Source organism: Vipera berus (genome assembly GCF_964194415.1).
Source record: "Vipera berus genome assembly, chromosome: 1".
Classification (NCBI taxonomy): Eukaryota; Metazoa; Chordata; class Lepidosauria; order Squamata; family Viperidae; genus Vipera; species Vipera berus.
Genome location: NC_138202.1, coordinates 185,118,461 through 185,140,246, shown reverse-complemented (window position 1 = coordinate 185,140,246; position 21,786 = coordinate 185,118,461). Strand labels below are relative to the sequence as shown.

Genomic DNA, 21,786 nt, shown 5'->3' with positions numbered 1-21,786 from the left:
TTGGGATTGTTTCTTAATCATTACGATATGACTTCACCTGCATTCCAGCAACTGAAGCTGTCATGGTAGTGAATAAATGACTGCTACAAGACAGCACGTTAGGTGATAGAACCAATCTCAATGCAGATCACATGTGTGCCTTGCTGGACCTCTGCCTGACAACCACCTATTTTAAATATAATGATGGTTTCTACAGACAAAAACACAGCTGCACCATGGGTTCAACTGTGTACCCCATTGTGGCCAATCTCTACATGGAAAGAGGTAGAAACTGAAGCCCTAATTCCTTCATAGGAGGTCTACCCACTCACTGGTATAGGTATGCGGATGATAGTTGGGTCAAGATTAAAACACAGGAATTGGAAGCCTTCACCAGACACATCAACTCTGTGGACAGATAGATTAAGTTCACTAGGGAAGATGTTAAGGAAAATAGTCTGGTCTTCCTGGACTGTGGAATACAGATTAAGGAAGCCTTAACATGGAAGTTTACAGAAAAGTACATACATAGATCAGTATCTCCTTTTTGATTCTCACCACCCACTGGAACACAAATGGGAGTGATAACCACCCACTGGAACACAAAATGGGAGTGATCAGAACCCTACACCTCCGGGCTGAAAGTTTGCCCGCCAGCAAAAAGAAAAGAAAAGGAACTAAAACACATAAGAAAGCCCTCAGAACTTGTGGCTATGCCAATTGGGCCTTTATGAAACAAACAAACAAACAAATCCAGCAAGAAAAACACATTCTATAACAAACAAAGAAGAAAACAATAAACAAAGCAACTTTGTCATTCCATACATTGCAGGAATACTGTATCTGAAAAGCTCAAGGATTTTCAACCAAAACAAATACATGCATATTTTAAACCCAAATACACACTAAGGCAGAAGCTTGTTTACCCCAAGGATAAAACTTCCAGGCACAAACTAAGCAATGTGATATATGCAATGCAATACAGTGAGACAGGTACAGATCTGTACATTGGAGAAATAAAAAACCACTTCACGAACATGTGCCACAACATAGAACAAACTCATCAGGACAAGATTCAGCAGTCCATCTGCATTTGGAAGACAAAGGCCACATTTTTGAACATAGGAAAGTCCACATTTTGGAGAGAGAGGACTGCTGGTTTGAAAGATAGTCAAAGGTTGAACAGCCCTTTCTCAACAGAGGGGATACTACACCACTCTTCAGCAGTTCCAAGAAGGTTCCACACCCATTTGTACTATTCAGGTGACCCTAAGGGCATAGATAAACTTCCAAGTGGTCTCAATGACTCTCAGAAAGAGTGCTAACAACCAGATGACTGCAAGGAATATAAATCCTTCCATCCTTCACCATTCAGTGTGAACTGAAGAAGCTTCTTGGATGAGAAATGGAACATCTTCAAGGAAAAGCAAAATCCAGTTGCCTTTTGAAAAAGCAGCTTTAGGACAACAATTACCTGGATGACTGAGAATCTGCATAGACATGTGGAATAGCTAGTACCACCACCAGATGCTTGGCCAACTGCACTTAGTGTACGCTTGTCAATGGAACTATATCTTTGGAGGGAAGCATGCAGGGGGGGACCTCAAGGTTCTGTCTTGGACCTAATTCTTTTCAACATCTTCATAGATGATCTAAATGAGGGGATAGAATGGGTGCTTACCAGATTTGTAAATGACACCAAAATGGGAGAAATTGCTATTGGGCTGTATCCAACAAGATGGAGTTCAGTGGTAAGAAAAGTAAGGACCTGCACTTAGGAAAAAAACAAATGCACAAGTACTGAATAAGCAGTACCCCTCCCAACAGTAGTATCAGTAATATGGATCTAGGACCACCATATAAGTATAAGTTGGCAGTATGCTGCAGCTGCCAAAAAAGCTAATGCAGTCCTAGCCTGCTTCAATAGAGGTATAGTATTAAGATCATGAGAAGAGATAGCAGTGCTCTGTTCTTCACTGGTACCACTCTATACTGCACTAGTAAGGCCACACTTGGAATACTGCATTCAGTTCTGATTCCTTTGATAGAGATAAGTTGCTGAGGCTTTAAAAATAATGCAGAAAAGAGCAATGAAGATGATAAGGAGTCTGGAAGCTAAACCTTATGATGAATGGCTAAGGGAACTGGATATGTCTAGCCTAATGAAGAGAAGGATTAGGAATGACTTGATACTTTCTTCCAATGCTTTAGGGGATATCACAGGGAAGAGGGGGTTGATTTGCACCTGACGTTTGTACAACAGTCATTGATATTTAGAAAGACCTGATATATTGACAAATGATCTGATGCAAATTGGGTCTTTATGTTTAAAGTCCTGGAAGAAATAGATTTTAATGGAAATTTTATTCAAGAGGTCAAAGCTGTTTATACCTCATAACAAGCAAAAATTGTTATTAATGGTGATCTAACTAATTCATGTGAAATTCAAAAAGGTACAACACGTCCGCTGTCTCCACTGCTGTTTATCCTGGTTTTGGAAGTTCTGAATAGAGATATCAGGCAAGATGAGAAAATAAAAGGTATAAATGTTAAGAAGGTAGTTTATAAATTGAGGGCCTTTGCTGATGATTTGGTGATATTTCTGCAAGACCCAAAAAATAATATAGAACACTTGATGAGGAAATGAATTTGGGTCCTTGGCTGGTTTTAAAATAAGCAGAAATGTTGATTAAGAATATGACCTCAAAGGATGGTGATATACTGATTAAAAAGTCTGGTTTTAGGGTTGAGAAAAAGGTGAAATATTTGATATTATGTTAACAAAATTGTTCAAAAATAATTATGTGCCTCTCTGGAATGGTATTAAAAAGAATTATTAAGTAGAATAAATTGCATTTATCCTTTTTGAGTAGAATTTTTGTAATCATCATGAATGTTTTACCAAAGATGCTTTTCCTGTTTCAAACATTACCAATACTTGCAACTGATATTCCATTTATACAATGGCAGAGGAATATTTTAAAGTTTATATGGTAGAGGAAAAAACAGAGAATCAGATATAGATTATTGCAAGATGCTAAGGAAAGGGGGGGATTTGAGTTTACCTGATTTGAAATTGTACTTTGATGCTTGTTATTTTATTTGCTAAAAGAATGGGTGAACCTGTGGAGTAAGATGTTACAGGACCTAGAAGGCCATGAATTAAGGTTTGGCTGGCATGGTTATTTGTGATAAAAGTAAATGTTGATTTTAATAATCATTTTGTTAGATGCGCCATTTTATTTTATTTATTTTATTTTTATTTTATTACATTTATATACCGCCCTTTCCCGGAGGACTCAGTTGAGTTGTAATAAATATAAAACAAGGTTTTCTACAAAGGTGCCATTTTGGGTTTCCCCACAAGAAGCCTTTTTTAGAAAGGAGATTGTGATGAGGCCAAATTGGTGGACCTGTGGTAAAATAATATCATTTAATTTGGGTGTGCCTACCCGCTAATCCAAGGAGGAGCTATTATCAAAAGGTCATGTCTATTATCAGAAGGTCATTGGTTTATATATATGCAATTGAAAGAAAGATTTAAACTAGATTGGAAATCCTACTGTGTAGTAGTGGTGAACATATTAGTTTATAAAATGTTATTGAATTTAAATCAGGAAAATGAACAAGGAAAACATATGATTCAGTGGGCAAGGAATTTTGGGTATAATGTAATGCTTGAACAATAGGAGAATATGTGGAATAAAGGATTAAAATTTACATTAAACTATAATTTAAAAGATGATATACTATTGGTATTTAACACCAGATAAGTTACCAAAAATGTATAAAGGCATTTCAAATGAATGTGGGAAATGTAAATGTAAAGAGGGGGCTTTTTACCATTTATGGTGGATGTGTGATAAAGCAAGAAAATATTGGAGTAGGATTCATATATTAATACAGAAAATTCTTAAAGTGAATATAGAAAGAAAGTCAGAGATGTTTCTTTCGGGGCTAATGGACAAAGACCTAGAAAAAAAATGGAACCTTGATTATATGTTGATAGCAGCAAAATTACTCTACACTCAGAGATGGAAACTACATCAATTCCCACAATGGAGGAATGGTGGAATTAGCAGAGATGGCTAAATGGACTGTACTGATTAAAGAAAAGAATACGAATACTTTTATTGCTACATGGAAAACACTTCTAGACTTTGGGCTTGAAGTAAAAAAAATGAATTTTTGATTTTGGGCTTTACCGTTTAGATAGATTTGTTGTTATTGAAATGGCTAGTTCACACTATTTTGTAAAAGTAAAATGTTGAGGCTTGATGTTGATATTTTCTTTTACTGCACCAAAGGAAGTCAGAAGTCAATGCCCTTTTTCCTCTTTTTTTCACTTTCCTTCCCTCACTTTTCTATTCCCTTTCCCCTTCCCTGTCTTTCCTGCTATTTACTTTTGTATTTCCTTTGTATCATATGCTATAAACTAATTTTAAAAATTCTGGTAATAAAAACAAAAAACAGTTTTACATGGTTAGTATGGGGACATTCCTTTTTCTGAATGACTTCGCCTGTGTTGGCTTTAGACAGGTGGAATTTGTTGGCCATGCCTTAATATCCTGGCAATATTATAGAGAGGCATTATTACTCATTTTGCTGATTCTTGTACATTATTCAGGTAGAGCTACTTCCTTTTATGTTTCTTTGCTACAGGGCATTATAAATTCTGAAATAAATACTATGGGTTGTGAACATTTGCTATCATATCAGTTATGCAGTAAAATTGTGGATTTTAAACTTGTTCTATTAGTTCTGTGTTAGTGATATATTTTATTTATGTTTTAATTTGTATGGTTTTAGATTATTTTCACTAATCTTTTTAATAAACTAATTGAAATTGACTTTCTTATTAAAAGTATTTGACTTATAAAAAAGATGCAATGATATATTATGAAAAAAATAGAACTTCCACAGGACGGAACTAATACTATTTCTTTTGTGATTGAGTATATAGTATAAGCAGCCTTGGTGGCGCAGTTGGTTAAAGTGCAATATTGTAAGCAAACTCTTCCCATAGCCTGGAGTTTAATCCTGACAAGGCTCAAGGTTGAGGACCAAAATTGTTGAAGGCAATATGCCAACTATGCTTACATTGTAAACCAACAGCTCTGTACGCTGCCCTTTGGAGTATTCTCTTGTCTGATGTGAAGTTGCCCTCACACTTTTGGAAGAACATTAAAACTGGGTTTTGCCACCTAATCTGTGGCATGCTAAATTGGGGTAGCTGATGGGGTAAAGATGCTTGGATATACTTGTCTCATTATTTTGTTACTGAATGAGTGAACTGTGTAATTGAAAACTCTTTGGAATAATCCATAAATCATATTAAACATATAGGTCAACTTCTTATTTAGTAGTTACTTCAGTTAGCAAATTTGCAAATACAACAGTAATAAATGATAGTCAAAAATAATTTTCTGACCAACATGCACACTTATGATCAAATTCCATTCATCTAACAATGCACACAGGAGTAAGAGTAATACTAGCATTGCTACATAACATTATCTAAATCAGACAGTATCATGTTTCCCTGAAAATAAGACCTGGTCTTATATTGTTTTTGTCTCCAAAAGAAGCATTAGGTGTTATTTTCAGGGGATGTCTTACTTTTTTCCTGACACCTGCCTCACCTCGTGGCAGTAGTACCGACACAAACCTTCGGGATCTGGTTTATTTCTCTGAAGGAGGTGTGAAAACTGGTGAAAATGATAGTGCTGCAAAGGGAACCAGACTGATGTTACCTTTCTTTTCCCACGATGGACTTGCTACCTGGAGATCGGCTGATCTGGAACTGGCCGAATGAACTGTGGGGTGGGGTTTGCTTGGGCGCACTTTAAAAATATCAATCTGTAAGGGAAATCTTCAGATCCTGTCTTATGCCCAGTGCTTTTTTTCTTTAAAAAAAAGGTGCCAGAGGTGCTGTCATTGGGAGCGATGCTGGTGTCTTGCTACAGCATCACTGCCTGTTCTTTGCACCCCGCCCCTGCAGCTTGGAGTCACATGCCGCAGGGATTCTCCTCCCCGCAGTTGCCATACCATGGCCCGTGCTGAGCCCCCACCCAGAGCTGCTCCGAACCCTGACCCCGACCTGTGTTCCTTGTAGCAGTGGTCTCCAGCACCAAACAGCTGATGGCCTCTGGCACCGGCACTCGTTCACTTACTGCCCCGTCACTTCCAAATGCAGTAAGTGAGTGAGCGAGCAAGTGGCGTTTGGAAGCGTTTGGAAGCAATGGGACAGTAAGTGAGTGAGTGAATGAGCAAATGGTGTTTGGAAGCGTCAGGGCAGTAAGTGAGTGTGTGAATGAGCAAATGGCGTTTGGAAGTGACGGGGCAGTAAGTGAGTGAGTGAATGAGCAAATGACGTTTGGAAGCGATGGGGCAGTAAGTGAGCAAGCAAGCAAGAGGCCTTTGAAAGAGACAGAGTGAGTGGGGGAGAGACTGAACGAGGTGCCTTTGAAAGAGACGGAGGAGTTAGTGAGAGTGACTGGAGGCTTTTGTGAGCAAAGTGTGAGTGAGTGGGAGGGCTTTTGCGAGCGAAGGGTGAGAAAAAAAGGGAAAAGTGAGGGGGAGAAGGGAAAAAGAAAAGACACTGACTTCTGACTTCCTCTGTTACAGGAGTAGAAGGAAGCATTAACACTGAACCGCAACTTTTTGCTTTTCTATAATATAAACTAAGCATTTCTATAACAATAAATGAATCTAACCAATGAAACCCAAAGTCATTTTTAGTCATCAAGTTTTCGACACCTTGTTAAGCACTGGTAGTGCTTGATATTGTCATGTCCTAAAAGTGGTACAATTTTTGAAAAGGTTGAAAAGCCCTGATGTAAATGCAGCCTAAATTGTTTATTGCCATCCTATTTGCAAATAATAATATTATTTATTTATTTATTTATTTATTTATTTATTTATTTATTTATTTATTTATTTATTTATTTATTTATTTTATTTGTATACCGCCCTTCTCCTGAAGGACTCAGGGCGGTGAACAGGGCAATACATATTAAAAAACAAGATACAAAAATTAAAAAACGATTAAACAAATGCCCATGAATAAGTTAACACACATTAAAATAGATTAAAACAGATTAATAAAACCCAACCCCATCCCATCAGGCCAGGCCAGCTTCTTCAAAAAGGTAGGTTTTGAGATCGCGCCGGAAGGAGCGGAGGTCAGGCACCATCCCGAGCTCGACCGGAAGATGATTCCATAAGTCCGGCGCACCCACAGAGAATGCCCTCCCCCTGGGGGCCACCAGTCAACATTCTTTGACCGGTGGCACCCTGAGGAGGCTCTCTCTGTGGGAGCGTACTGGGCGGAGGGAAGTTGACGCCGGCCGCAGGTGCTCCCCAAGGTATTCCGGACCCATGCCATGTAGGGCTTTGTAGGTCATTACCAACACCTTGAATCTCACCCGGAAGACAACTGGAAGCCAATGCAGCTCGCGGAGCAGAGGTGTAACATGGGAGTGTCGGGAAACTCCCAACACAATTCTCGTGGCTGCATTCTGTACCAGCTGGAGCCTCCGAGTGGTCTTCAAGGGTAGCCCCATGTAGAGAGTGTTGCAGTAGTCCAGATGAGAGGTCACAAGGGCGTGAGTGACTGTACGTAAGGCATCCCGGTCTAGATAGGGCCGCAACTGGTGCACCAGGCGAACCTGGGCGAAGGCCCCCCTAGTCACAGCTACTATATGGTCTTCTAGAGAAAGCTGTGAATCTAGGAGGACTCCCAAGTTGCAAGCCCTATCTACGGGGGGTAATAACTCACCCCCCCATAGAGAGAGATGGGATATCCTGAATATCCCAAGATGCCAGTACGCACAGCCACTCGGTCTTGTCAGGGTTGAGTCGAAACCTGTTCCTCCCCATCCAGACCCGAACCGCCCCCAGGCAGCGGGACATCACGTCGAGGGCATCACTGGGGTGGTTTGGGGTCGAAATGAAAAGCTGGGTATCATCAGCATACTGATGATACCCAACTCCAAAACCACGAATGATCTCACCCAGCGGTTTCATGTAGATGTTGAACAGGAGAGGCGAGAGGACCAACCCCTGAGGGACTCCACAAGCGAGAGGCCTCGAGGTCGACCTCTGCCCCCCTGCCAACACCGACTGCGAGCGTCCCAGGAGATTAGAGGAGAACCACTGAAGGACCATGCTTCCCACTCCCAATCCCCTGAGACGTCGCAGCAAGATACCATGGTCGATGGTATCGAAAGCCGCTGAGAGGTCTAATAGGACTCGGACAGAGGAATATCCCCTGTCCCGAGTCCTCCAGAGATCATTCACCAGAGCGACCAATGCTGTCTCCGTGCTGTACCCGGGCCTGAAGCCCGATTGGTACGGGTCTAGATAATCCGTTTCATCCAGAACCAGAGGGAGCTGATGCGCCACCACACTCTCAACAACCTTCGCAAGAAAGCGAAGGTTGGAGACCGGACGAAAGTTATTTAACACAGCTGGGTCCAGGGCAGGCTTCTTTTTTTTTTTTTTTTTTTAATTGAAAAGTTTTAAAAATACAGTTTTCCTTTAAAAAACCCCCTTCCCCCTCCCTCCTCCCCTCCCTACCTCCCCCCTTCCCCCCCCCTCCCCCCCTCCCTCCTCCCCCCCCACCTCCCCCTAACCCCCCTCCCCCCCCGGACTTCCCAGAGCTAAATACAAGGTATATATATATAAAAAGGCAATCATAAACAACCATATACTAACAACTATAAATTCTAAAATCCATCACTCTCTAACTTATATAGGATCAAACAAAACTTAGCATTATTAAATATATATAGAAGACAAAATAAAAAAAGAAAAAAGAAAACGAAAGAAGACTTATTCAAATGCTAGATAAAACTTCTTGACCCTATACTTATTCTGGATAAACTCAATCCATTTTCTCCATTCCATAATATAATGTTCTTGCGAGTAATCTTTCAAATAGGCCGAAATCTTCGCCATCTCTGCCAAGTCGGAAACCTTTAAAATCCACTCTTGTATAGTCGGCAGTTCCTCTTTCTTCCAATATTGACCTATCAAAAGTCTTGCTGCCGTAACTAAATTCAACATCAACTTAGAGTCCACAACTGTAGCGTCAACAATTATTCCCAACAAAAAAAATTGCGGACAAAACTTTATCCTCCGTTTAAAAATCTTCTGCATATTCCACCAGACTTTTATCCAAAAAGCCTTAACCTTTTTACATGTCCACCATATGTGAAAATATGTTGCCTCTTCATCACCACACCTCCAACATTTAGGCTGATAATTCGGATACATACTTGCAAGCTTTTTAGGATCTAGATGCCATCTATAAAACATTTTGTAAAAGTTCTCTCTTAAACTTTGAGCTTGAGTGAATTTTACATTCCTCACCCAGATCTTTTCCCACGTGTCCATTGTAATAACTTCCTGAATGTTTTGGGCCCATTTTATCATACAATCCTTAACAAGCTCTGTTTCTGAATCAATCTCTATCAATGCAAGATATATCCGTTTAATATGTGCTGGTCCTTGATTTCTAATTTGCTTTATCAAATTTTCATCAGTCGTTGCAAATCCATTTTTTTGATCTTCTTTCCACCTGGCCTGTAACTGAATATATTGAAACCAAGTCTGAACAACCTTCTCTTCTCGCAAGAAACTATATGATTTCAAGCACCAAATATTCCTTTCCAAACTTAAAATTTCCTTGTAAGTAGTCTCATCATGTTTGAAACCAGCATGTATATTTTCTATTGCGTGTTTTGGGATTGCCCACAATGGTATCTTGCTGCTTAACTTATGTCTATACTTCTTCCAAACTCTCAGCAATGCCTGTCTTAAAATATGCATCCTAAACACAGTATCTACCTTCTTATCATACAGCAAATATGCATGCCAGCCAAACAACAGATCATGGCCCTCAAGATTTAATAACCTCGATTGTGTCAAATTAATCCAATCACTTATTCCTACTAGTGCAGCAGCTTCATAATATAATTTAAAATTAGGCATTTTAAGGCCACCTCTCTCACGAGTATCCTGCATAATCTTAAGTTTAACTCGTGGCTTTTTCCCTGCCCACACAAATTTATTGATACCACGCTGCCATTCCTCCAAGTTAGAATCTTTCTTAAGAATCGGTATCATTTGAAATAAGAATAAAAATTTGGGCAGGACATTCATTTTCACTGCTGCAATCCGTCCCAACAAAGACAATTGCAATTTTTCCCAACTCTCCAGTTCTTTTTGAATTTTCCCCCATAACTTTTCATAATTATTTTTATATAGCTTTGTATTAGAGGGCGACAAAATCACCCCCAAATATTTAACCCTTTTAACAATCTCAAATCCAGTTAATCCTTCTAGGAGAGCCTTCTGCGAAACTGTCATATTTCTAGCCAAAATTTTAGTTTTCTGTATATTTACTTTAAATCCAGAAACCTTCCCATATTGTGTTATTATCTCCATCAGGTCCACAACAGAGTTCTCTGGCTGGGTCACTGTAACAACCAGATCATCTGCAAATGCTCTCAATCTGTACTCCTGATCTCCAACTTGTATCCCCTTAATTTTTTCCGAATTCCGAATCTTAACCAATAGTATCTCTAATGTTAATATAAATAACAAGGGCGATAGCGGACAGCCTTGCCTTGTGCCCTTCTCAATATTACATACTGTTGTCAAACTATTGTTAACTATAATTCGGGCAGTTTGTTTTTGGTATAATGCCCTAATCGGTTGTAAAAATTTTTCCCCAAAATCCATTTTATCTAAAACTTTCAACAAAAATTGCCAGTTCAATTGATCAAAAGCCTTTTCAGCATCTAAAAAGATTAGCGCAGCAGAGATCTGGTTGTGCCTTTCCAAAAACTCTAACACATCAACTATATGTCTCACATTGGTTTTCATTTGTCTTCCACTAATAAACCCCGTTTGGTCCCCATGAATCACCTGTTGCAGAACCCTCATCAGTCTATTAGCCAAAACCTTAGCAAATATCTTATAATCTGTATTTAAAAGCGATATCGGTCTGTAATTTTTAACTAAAGTAGCATCCTGGTCTTCCTTCGGAATCAAAGAGATAAAAGCTGTTCTCCAAGACGGGGGCACCTTTCCCCCCCTCTGGATTGTCTGGAACAGTTCCTTTAACGGTTTTATCATCTCTAATTGTAAGTTTTTATAATAGGCCGCAGTCAAGCCATCAGTGCCTGGTGCTTTATCCACCTTCAGTTCCTTAATAGCTGTAAAAATTTCTTCTTCTGTAATCAGTTGGTTAATCCCCTCTTTTTGTACTTGCGTAAGAACCGGGATGCTAGCCTTCTCCAAATACGTATCAATATCTTTTGCATTAATGTCCTCTTTAGTATATAATTTCGAATAAAAATCCACAAAGGCATCCTTAATAAGATTCTGTTGATACACAACCCTTCCTTTATACTCAATCTTATCTATATTAGATGCCCTTTGTTTTTTCCTCAGTCTATAAGCCAACCATCTGCCTGGCTTATTAGCATTGCAAAAAGTATTATGCCTAGCAAACCGCAGATTGGTCGCCACTTGATCAGCCATTAATTTATCAAATTGTCCTCGTAACAGTCTAATAGCCTCCTTGATCTTCACCTCCTCTGGGTTCAAAATCAAAGCCTTTTCTTTTTCCTTTATTTCATTCTCCAGTTCTTTCCTTCTAGTTTCCACTGCACGTCTATGTCTATTATTCATATATATCAACACCCCTCTCATATAGGCCTTGCTAGCATCCCAAACCATATCCATAGAGGTACCCTTATTCATATTCATCTCAAAAAAATCCTTCATCCGCTGTTTGCATTCTTCCACATTTCTCTGATTTCTAAACAAATTCTCATTTACGCGCCATGAGCGTCTATCTCCTCTTTCCTTATCAATCTCCAACCACACTGGACTGTGATCAGAGATAATTCTTGCGCAGATTTTCACCTTTTTAGTTCTCAAAAGAAGATCATTAGTCAACAAAATAAAATCAATCCTCGAAAAAGATTGGTGTCTATCAGAATAAAATGTATAATCCTTCTCCCGCAAATGTCTCTCACGCCAAATATCTCGCAATTCCAGGTCATCCTTCATTTCAAAAAAAGATTTAGGCAGTCTAGCGTGACTTGGAATGCGTTTAAAGGCTCCAGCCTTATCCAACTGTACATCCATAACTCCATTCCAGTCCCCCATAAAAATAAGGGATTTATAATCCAACTGGGTAAGCTTTGTATGAAGTAAACTAAAAAAGTCAGCTTGTTGTTGATTTGGAGCATATAATCCAACTAAAAGCGTCTTTTTACCTTCAAACAACAGCTCGATCATAACATATCTTCCATGCTTATCTGCTTCAATTAGGTCCGCTGTTAAGGCACTTTTAACATAAACAACCACTCCATTTTTCTTATTCTCTGCAGAAGCAACAAATTGCGTTCCCAGCCTCGAGTTCAATAAATACTTTTGATCCAAAACTCTAATATGCGTTTCTTGCAGGCATATAACATCTATCTTAAATTGTTTTAAATATTGAAAAACTTTCTTCCTCTTCTGCGGTGAGTTTAGTCCATTAACATTCCAGGTTAAAAATTTAGTTGCCATGTATATCCTCGAGAAGCTCTTGGACCACAGCTTTGATAGGACTGGTTACTTTAGGCCGTGCTCCTCCCACAGCTTGGCTATGAATGCGATGTGAAGAATCTGAAGACTTTTGCTGATCTTGTTCTTTTATTTTCTTTGCTCGTTTTAAAGCAGCACGCGTCACTCTTTGCTCTCTAGGATCATCCAAAGAGATTGTAGCTTGATCTCCTCCAGCACCATTTTCCTCTGTTTCCTCCTCTTGTTGTTCTTCTTCTCCAGATCCCTTTCCAGCTTCCAGGAGCGTTAATGAGGTTGCTTTTAAGACATTATTGTAGAAATCACGTGCTTGTTTCACAGTAGTCAGCCTATACCTTTTACCTTCATACATCACCATCAGCCCCTCTGGAATCTCCCATCTGAACCTTATATCTCTTTGCTTGAGCTCTTGCACAAGAAATGTATAGTCCTTTCTTCCCCTTAAAATCCTTGGAGGAATTTCTTTTAAAACCAAGACTTCTTGTTCAGCAATCACAACCTTAGCATCATAGGCAGCTTGTATAACTTGATCTCTAATTTCTCTTTTTGCAAAATAAACCACCACATCTCTAGGCAACTTTCTCTGTCTGGCAATCCATGAATTCACCCGAAACACTTTATCCATAGCTGCTCTTATTTCAGATGCTGGCTGGTTCAATACCCCTTCGAGAGCCTCAGAGATCAGCTGCTTTAAATCTTCTTTAACATTCTCTTTTAAGCCTCTAATTCTGACAGCAAACTGCATCTGGTAATATTGGGCATGGCTTAACTCCCTTTCCAACTTGCCTCTTTCAATTTCATTCTCCCGTGCTTTTACTTCTAGTATAGCATTCCTTTGAGCCAAATCATCCACTTTTTCATCTAAATCTTCCACACATTCCGCCACTTTATGCACTGAAGTCAAAATGTCTACCTTCATCACGCTGTACTTCTGTTCCATCCTCTCTTCCATTCTTTCCTCAAATTTCTCCAATTTCTCCTCCATCTGTGCAAATTTATCAGCAATTGATTGATTAATTGATTCCAAAAGTACCTGGGCATGTTTATCCAAGGCATCTCGCAAATCCTTCGATGTCAGCACTTCAGGAGGGTGCAATGCCTGTAGTGATGATTGTTGCACCGGCGAGGATCCTCCACTCCGAAGAGTTTTAGAGGGAGGTTTAGCCGCCATCTTTTAATCCTCAATTATGACGCACTTTCAATTAAAGTTTAAAAAGTCCAACAAGTTAGAGAGTACAGTAAAATAGTCCTCTTCACCTTTTCCTCTTGTACCGCTCTGCCTGCTCCTTTAAATCATAGTCCTTTCATCAGGCAGGGCTGGTTCGCAGACGCCTGGCTCTGCTCCAGGAAGTTCGGAGCAGAGACGACGGCCAGCTGGGAGCAACCCAGGCTTCGGGGGAGTTCGATCCTTCAGCCGCCCAAGCTCAAAGCTCAGGCGGCCTCGGAGAACTCTACCCCTACCTGGGGCCTCACCCCCTCCTCTTCTCCCGAGGAGGGGGCTTCAATTTCGCCCGAACAGCTGATCGGCGCTGTTTCGGGCAAAAAAAACAAACAGCTGAGCCGCGGGCAGCCAGGGGAGGCTGTCTTCAGCGCCGCGCCGCCAGCGGAAGTCCTCAGGGCAGGCTTCTTGAGGAGAGGTCTCACCACCGCCTCCTTCAGGGCGGCGGGAAAACTACCCTCACTCAAAGAGGCAGATATAACCGCCTGGAACCAGCCTCGTGTCCCCTCCCGGGCTGCATAAACCAGCCAGGAAGGGCACGGGTCCAATAAACATGTGGTGGAGCTCAGCCTCCCCATAATCCTGTCCACTTCCTCCGGAGTTACAGGATCGAACTCCTCCCAGATCACATTGACAAGATCACCCGTGTCCTGATCGTCTGACTCTGCCCAGTCGGAGTTCAAATCGGTCCGAATCCGAGTGATTTTATCCAACAGATGTTGACTAAACTCCCTGCAAGGGTTCCTCACTCACCTCCTGATTGAGGAGGGAGCGGGTCACCCTAAACAGGGCGGCCGGGCGATTATCTGCGGACGCGATAAGGGTAGTGAAGTAATTAGACCTCGCCACTCTCATCGCTGCGAGATAAGACCTAATATGGGTTCTTAGTCGCAATCGGTCGGATTCAGATCGGCTGGACCTCCAACCGCTCTCTAGTTGAGGTGGTGTAGTTGGGCAGCAGGGAGGGGTGCAAAGTTCCTGCCTTCGCTGCAGACAACTTTCCTGTGCAACGTTGCTTTTGGCGCGCTCAGCAGCAATTCCTATTGGCTTTCGAAAGCCAATAGGCCAGCCGTGGGCAACCTTGGATCTTTTATGACTCGTTTACTTCAACTCGCAGAAGATGTTACATAACATCACATCAACTGGAAGATGTTAAAATGTCCTTCTGTTTCTTTCCTTCCCAAAAATTGTGCTAATGAGTCCTCTCTAAGCTGTGCTACTCAGCTTGTCCTGGATTGTTTTGCCACAAAATGGAATGGTTTGCAAGTTGCAGTTGAGACAGCCCATCTCATTTTAGATATATCACATATAATTGAAGATTGTAATTAATTGTGTGTGCACGTTCAGCAAGTGTGATGTATTTGTGCTGGCATTTCTAGGTCTCTTTCCAAGCACATCCAGAAAAATTTGTAACAAACATTGGAATTCTCAAGGCCATGTTTGGTATTTCCCAGCAATCTGTTACTGGAAGGAAAAAGCAATCCCTGCTGCATTACTGATCCCAGAGAAGTATGCAGGTATCCTTAGGGTGCCATAGTTATGGATGAGAAATATTGGTTGCAAAGTTGGCATTTGTTGATGTAATTCAGATATTTTGGACTTATTTTTGTTTCTTTGCATGTTTGATATTTTTTAAAAGGCATATGCTACTGACTACGCTTATGCACATATGTAACATCTTTTGCTAGGATGCATGACCACTGCTTGTCCAGAATGTGAAAAGTGAAAGATTGTGACTAAACAAAATTTTAATGTACGGATAATACCACCAAAAATTATTTTAGCCTTTTTAGTAAATGTTGTTATTGCTATTGTTATTTAGTTCCTAAAGAAGTAACCTTGTAAATAATTTTAATGTTCTCCTCTAGTGCAGGGTACGCAACCTTGGCTCTTTTATGACTCAAGGACTTCAACTCCCAGAATTCCTGAGCCAGCATGGCTCAGCTTGGAAACCTTTCTCTTTCCCCTCAGCGTGGCTGGCTCAGGATTTCTGGGAGTTGAAGTCCACGAGTCATAAAAAAGAGCCAAGATTGCCTACTCCTGCAATAGGCTTTCGAAAGCCAATAGAGGGAGCTTTTTTTTTGCAAACAAAAAGGTGCCGGAACGCCGTTTTGAGCGCTGATTATGCCTGCTATCTCCTATTTCTTAGTAAATTTCCTGCTTGGAAGAAACTGTCTCCAAGAATTCTACTTTCTTAAGATGTGGGTTGAGGTGGATTCTGACAGAGAAAGTGGAAAAAGCTACTACCAAAAGGCGAGGTGTGACAGGTGTCGCCTGGCTGCAGGGGCCCTTCGGCACAGTGAGCCTCGTGTCTAGGTAGATCTTATTTTTGGGAAACATGATACCAATCAGCAATCTTTGCAGCATCTCTTTTTCTCTTTCTCATGTGATTTGCTTTACTACCAATTTGCTTAGTGACCATTTTGCTGGAACAGATTGTGGTCACTAAAGTAGAAGAAACTGCTCTGGAGATTTAAAAATGGATGTTGAATTAAAGAGAATAATTAATTATTGGGAAACTATTACCCAAAAGTTTAACTGATATAAATGAATGATAAACATGATAAAACAGCCATCCTTACATGATTGCATTTCTGCAATTTTTCATCTGTTTTCTTTATTCTCTCCATTTTTCATTGCTGTCCTGCATATGTATTGTATAATGCTGTCTTATGAAAATTAACTTATAAATAGCTTTGATGTCTACACCAAATATTTATGATCCCGGTAATAAATGTCCTTTTAAGTCTCTTAGAATATACTATAATAATGAGTAGAGTTTGGGGAAATATAGATGGAATTGTATCCACAGTAATAGCTGCCAGCATGTGCAGTCTTAAACTACAGACCTTTGATTTTAAAACTTAAAACAATAGAGGAATATATCTTAACCATTGTGTTGGAAATTGAGACTTTATGAGCAAAATTCTGTATTAGTGCTGAGAATTGCTATCTTACTGTATTTCTAAGAAACTTCCTGACTCCCAAGGGATGCAGTGGCTCAGCTGTTAAAGATGCTGAGCTTGTCAGCTAGAAAGCTGACAGCCTGGGTTCAAGACCCAAGTACTGCACAATGGGGGAGCTTTCGTTTCTGCCCAAGCTCCTGCCTACTTAGCCGTTTCGAAGCATGATAGATAAATAGGTATCACTTGGGTGGGAAGGTAACAGCATTCCGTACACATTTGGCATATAGCTATGCTGGCCACTTGATCACAGAAAATGTTTTTGAACAACACTGACTCCTTCGGCCAAGAAAGGCAGGCACCCTAGCGTCAGACACAACTGGACAGAGAAACCTTTACCGTCACCTTTTCCTGACTTGCTCATGAAGTTTGTCTAGGGGCGTTGATGGCAGCATTTTTCTCTCTTTCTGTTCGGCTGGTAAAAATCCTGACATGTTGCAATTATATTTGTAATTTGTGTCTCTGAAAGGTGGAAAATCAGGTTGTGCATGTTTCTCCACCATTCTTATCCTAATGATGGGGTGGAGTAGTGTTCTAAATGATTTGTTTCCCTCTCTTCCCAGTATACATTCTGGGAAATGGAAGCATATATTTCCAGTATGCATTCTGGGAAACCTAATATACTTCATACTGAAGATTTTGAAGGTAAGAGTGGGAGACTAAAGGGAAATATTTTTCATAGACTTGAGAACTGAAAATTTTGGATAGTTCTCTATCTTCTTCAGAAGAAATGAAGAGGAAAAAGAGAGAAATCTTTAGAAGCAGCACAGTTAATTTCTTATTTGTCTGCTTCAACAACAGAAGTAGAATGATTTTTAGACAGGGAAACTTTAAAACTCAAATAAACAGATGAAAAACTAAAAATGAAATGATTAAGTTTTTTTTAATCTTTATATAGAATTATAAAGGTTTTATTTCCTGGCTTTGTTTTGTTTAGAAGAGTATTAGTTTTTTCAATTCATTTTTGAATTCTTTTGAGACTAGATGCCCAAATACTGGTAAGATGCCCAAATGCTGCTCATCTTCTCTCTCATTTGAATAATGTACCAGGAAAACTTAACAAAACGTATTAAAACTTAACAAAGCTTTTTGATTCCGCAGTACTTTCCTCTTCATTTAAGTCTCTGATTAATTGCTTACTTGTCTTAGAGATCAGTTCAAGTTATGATTAGTTGCTGTTCTTCATATAAGGATAAAGGATAAATAATGTATTGTACAAATTATTGTACAAATAATGTATTATAATGTCAATTAAACTATTTAGAGGGGAAAGTTATAAGTAGCCTGTCAATCAATGCTAACTTTAGGAAGGTGAAGTAGTACAACTTTCAAACCAAATGTTACTAAAATGTCCCTTCCAAGCAGCTGATTCTCAGTCTACAAAGGCTTGAGTACAAATGTGTAACATGTTTGTAATATGTTTTTTAATTCTTAAATATTAATGAAATGGAATAAGTACCTTTATCGATGTGGCACCGATGGAAAATTGTTCTTTAAATTGGTATTTTATTGTTATGTAAACACTTTATGAATGAGTTTTAGTTAACAAATATATCAGATTTGTTCTGAAGAAATAACTTTGTCAATTATCTCCTACATGAAATTGCAGTGCCATTAATGTTAGTTAAAAGAAATCCAACAGAGTAAAGATAGTGAGCAAACATTCTGTTCTCTAGAATTGTTTTCCCAGAGATATTGAAAGGAAATAAAAATATTTTAAGACATGAAAAAGCCCCTATTACAGTTTGTAAAGGAGGATGTTACTAAAATTTGACTTAGTTTTCTATAGGTGAAAAATTTCAAAATGCTTTCACATATAATAAATGGAAACTATTTCTTTGAATGCTTAAATGGTAGCAAACTAGGTAGTTTAAATAACATAACAAAATGTACATTAGCTATTCCTAAGATCAATTTTAAGTGCTGCATACAGGGTCAGTAAAAGCTATAGGGAATATAGTCTGGTAAATGGAGGTAATCTTCCATTCCTAAGATGTTTTCCCAGATTTTTGGATATTTGGATATTTAGTCATTTCCTTATATAGGCAGAAATAAATGCAGAGAAAGATTTGACAACATCATTTCAACTCCTCCAGCATTGGAATTTTCTACATAATTTTAAAAATTCAGTGCCCTGCCTTTTCTACTTCTTTTAATGGCTACTTTATCAATCAGCTAAAGTCTGCCTGATGTTTCAATAACACTACACTGAGTCATTTGCTTCAACTTTTAACTTTGCTGAATGGAGAACATGAAGAGAAACTCTAGCTCAGGCAAGTCAAACTTGCGATGTCATGTGACATCGCTCAACGTATCACGACTTTTTCCCCATTGCCAGCAATGGGGTGGGCATGGTTTCTTTGTGATGCATCCGGCCCTTGGGCTAGCAGTTTGACATTCCTGCTCTAGCTTATTGTCAATTAATATTAAATTATTCTTGGTAAAAGTAGTATCTAGGTAATAGAGACTATTCATCTGGTTGACAAACTACCCAGTCCTTCTGTATTCCTTAATACTGTAAGGTTCAATGGAATCAAAACTTGATCTAAATTCCATAAGGTAAAGGTAAAGTTTCCCCCACACATGCATGCTAGTCATTTCCAACTCTAGGGGCTGGTGCTCATCTCTGTTTCAAAGCCGAAGAGCCAGCGCTTGTCCAAGGATGTCTCCATGGTTATGTGGCTGGCATGACTAGATGCCAAAGGCGCACGGAACGCTGTTACCTTCCCACCGTAGTGGTCCCTATTTTTCTACTTGCATTTTTATGTGCTTTTGAACTGCTAGGTTGGCAGAAGCTGGGACGAGTAACAGGCGCTCACTCTTTTACACGGCACTCGGGTTTCGACCCGCCAAACTGCCGACCTTCTAATCGACAAGCTCAGCGTCCTAACCCACTGAGCCACCGCATCCCTTTCCTAAATTCCATAGATGTATTTATATCTGTAAAAGGTGCTAAAACAAGTATTGCATATTATATGGTGTTTGTCTTTAAAGAATTAATATATGTTTTTTTTCAACATGAAAGAAGGGAAGAATCAGGTATAAAATTGGGAGTTAAGAGATTGCATTGTTGGCTGTGAAAAACAGATTGATGGATATTATTGAAGGAAAAAAGAGAATAGATTGAATGTGAAGAAGATACCAGGCGAGAAATCACGGACACTAGTTCTAGTCCCACTTTAGGCATTTAAGCCAGCTGGGTCACTTTGGATCAGTTTCTGTCTCAGCCAGCTTATCTCACTGAATTGTTGTAGGAAAATAGGATGAAGAAGGAGCATTAGGTATGTTTACAACCTTGAATTATTTATAAAAATAATCAACTTGGGATAAAAATCAGTAAATGAAATAATAAAAATAAATAGTCAGAAAGAGTAAACTGTCATTATCTTTGATTGCTTTTTTCATGGCTTTTTTATGTCTATGTGCTAATAAAGTTCTATTTTATAAAAGTTTTTAAAACTGCTTACTGAAGATTAGTCTCTTTAAGAGCTATTCACTATCAAGTTTGTCCACATTCAACAAACAATTATCTATTAGCAAAAGAGTTTCCTATTATACTGTAAATAGGGAGAACCTTTTTCTCATCCCAAGATAGGTGGTAGAGATTTACCTAAAAAGAAAAAAAAACACCCTACTATCTCAGTGAGATACTTCTTGAATACCTGAATAAACATCTGGCCTGAAAAGGGGCTGGAGTTCCAGGGATCTAGAGGAAAGTGACTTGAGCCAGGATCTCAAGAGTTTTTCCACACTTTCAATTTTCCAATTTCTTCCCCTTCTCTTGAATAAATGGGTATAACTGCTCTTGTCTTATTGTATCGTTTTCATTACAGCAGTTTTCAGGAATTGCAAATGTAGTATGTCTAAAAATAGTTTGTGTATGTTTCTGTGCCATCAAGTCAGTGTTGGCTCCAGTTTCGCAAGATTTTCAGAAATGGTTTACCCTTGTTGCTTCCTAGGGCTGAGAAACAGTGACTGGTCCTAGATCACCTGGATGGCTTCCTCTCAAAGGTGGGACTAGAACTCATGGTCTTCAGGGTTCTAGCCTGGTACCTTAGCCATTAAAAATAATAATAATAATAATAATAATAATAATAATAATAATAATAATAATAATAATAATAATAATAATAAGAAGAAGAAGAAGAAGAAGAAGAAGAAGAAGAAGAAGAAGAAGAAGAAGAAGAAGAAGAAGAAGAAGAAGAAGAAGAAGTAGTTGGAAGGGACCATGGAGGTCATCTAGTCCAACCCCCTGCTAAGGCAGGAAACCCTATACCATTTCAGACAAATGGCTGTCCAGTCTCTTGTTAAAAACTTCCAGTGTTGGAACATTCACCACTTCTGGAGGCAGGTTGTTCCACTGATTAATTGTTCTAACTGTCAGGAAATTTCTCCTTAGTTCTAGGTTGCTTCTCTCCTTGACTAGTTTCCATCCATTGCTTCTTGTCCTGCTCTCAGGTGCTCTGGAGAACAGCCTGGCTCCCTCTTCTTTGTGGCAGCCCCTGAGATATTGGAACACTGCTATCATATTACCCCTCACCCTTCTCTTCATTAAACTACACATACCCAATTCCAGCAACCGTTCCCTATATGTTTTAGCCTCCAGTCCCCCAATCATCTTTGTTGCTCTTCTCTGTACTCTTTCTAGAGTCTCGACATCTTTTTTACATCGTGGTGACCAAAACTGGATGCAGTATTCCAGGTGTGGCCTTACCAAGGCATTGTAAAGTGGTATTAGTACTTCACGTGATCTTGATTCTATCCCTCTGTTAATGCAGCCTAGCACTGTGTTGGCTTTTTTGGCAGCTGCAGCACACTGCTGGCTCATATTTAAGTGATTACTAGGACTCTGAGATCCCTCTCACAGTTACTACTATTGAGCAAGGTACCACCTATACTATACCTGTGCATTTGATTTTTCCTGCCTAAATGCAGAAAATTACTTTTTTCACAATTGAATTTCATTTTGTTAGATAGTGCCCAGTGTTCAAGTCTGTCCAGATCCTCCTGTATCTTAAG

At 39.5% G+C, this 21,786-nt stretch overlaps 1 protein-coding gene across 5 annotated transcripts in view; it reads left to right on the top strand.

The window, feature by feature from the left end:
• LRRFIP1 (LRR binding FLII interacting protein 1) overlaps positions 1-21,786 on the top strand; it is a 156,391-nt gene that overhangs the window by 35,630 nt on the left and 98,975 nt on the right. The window lies entirely within an intron of this gene.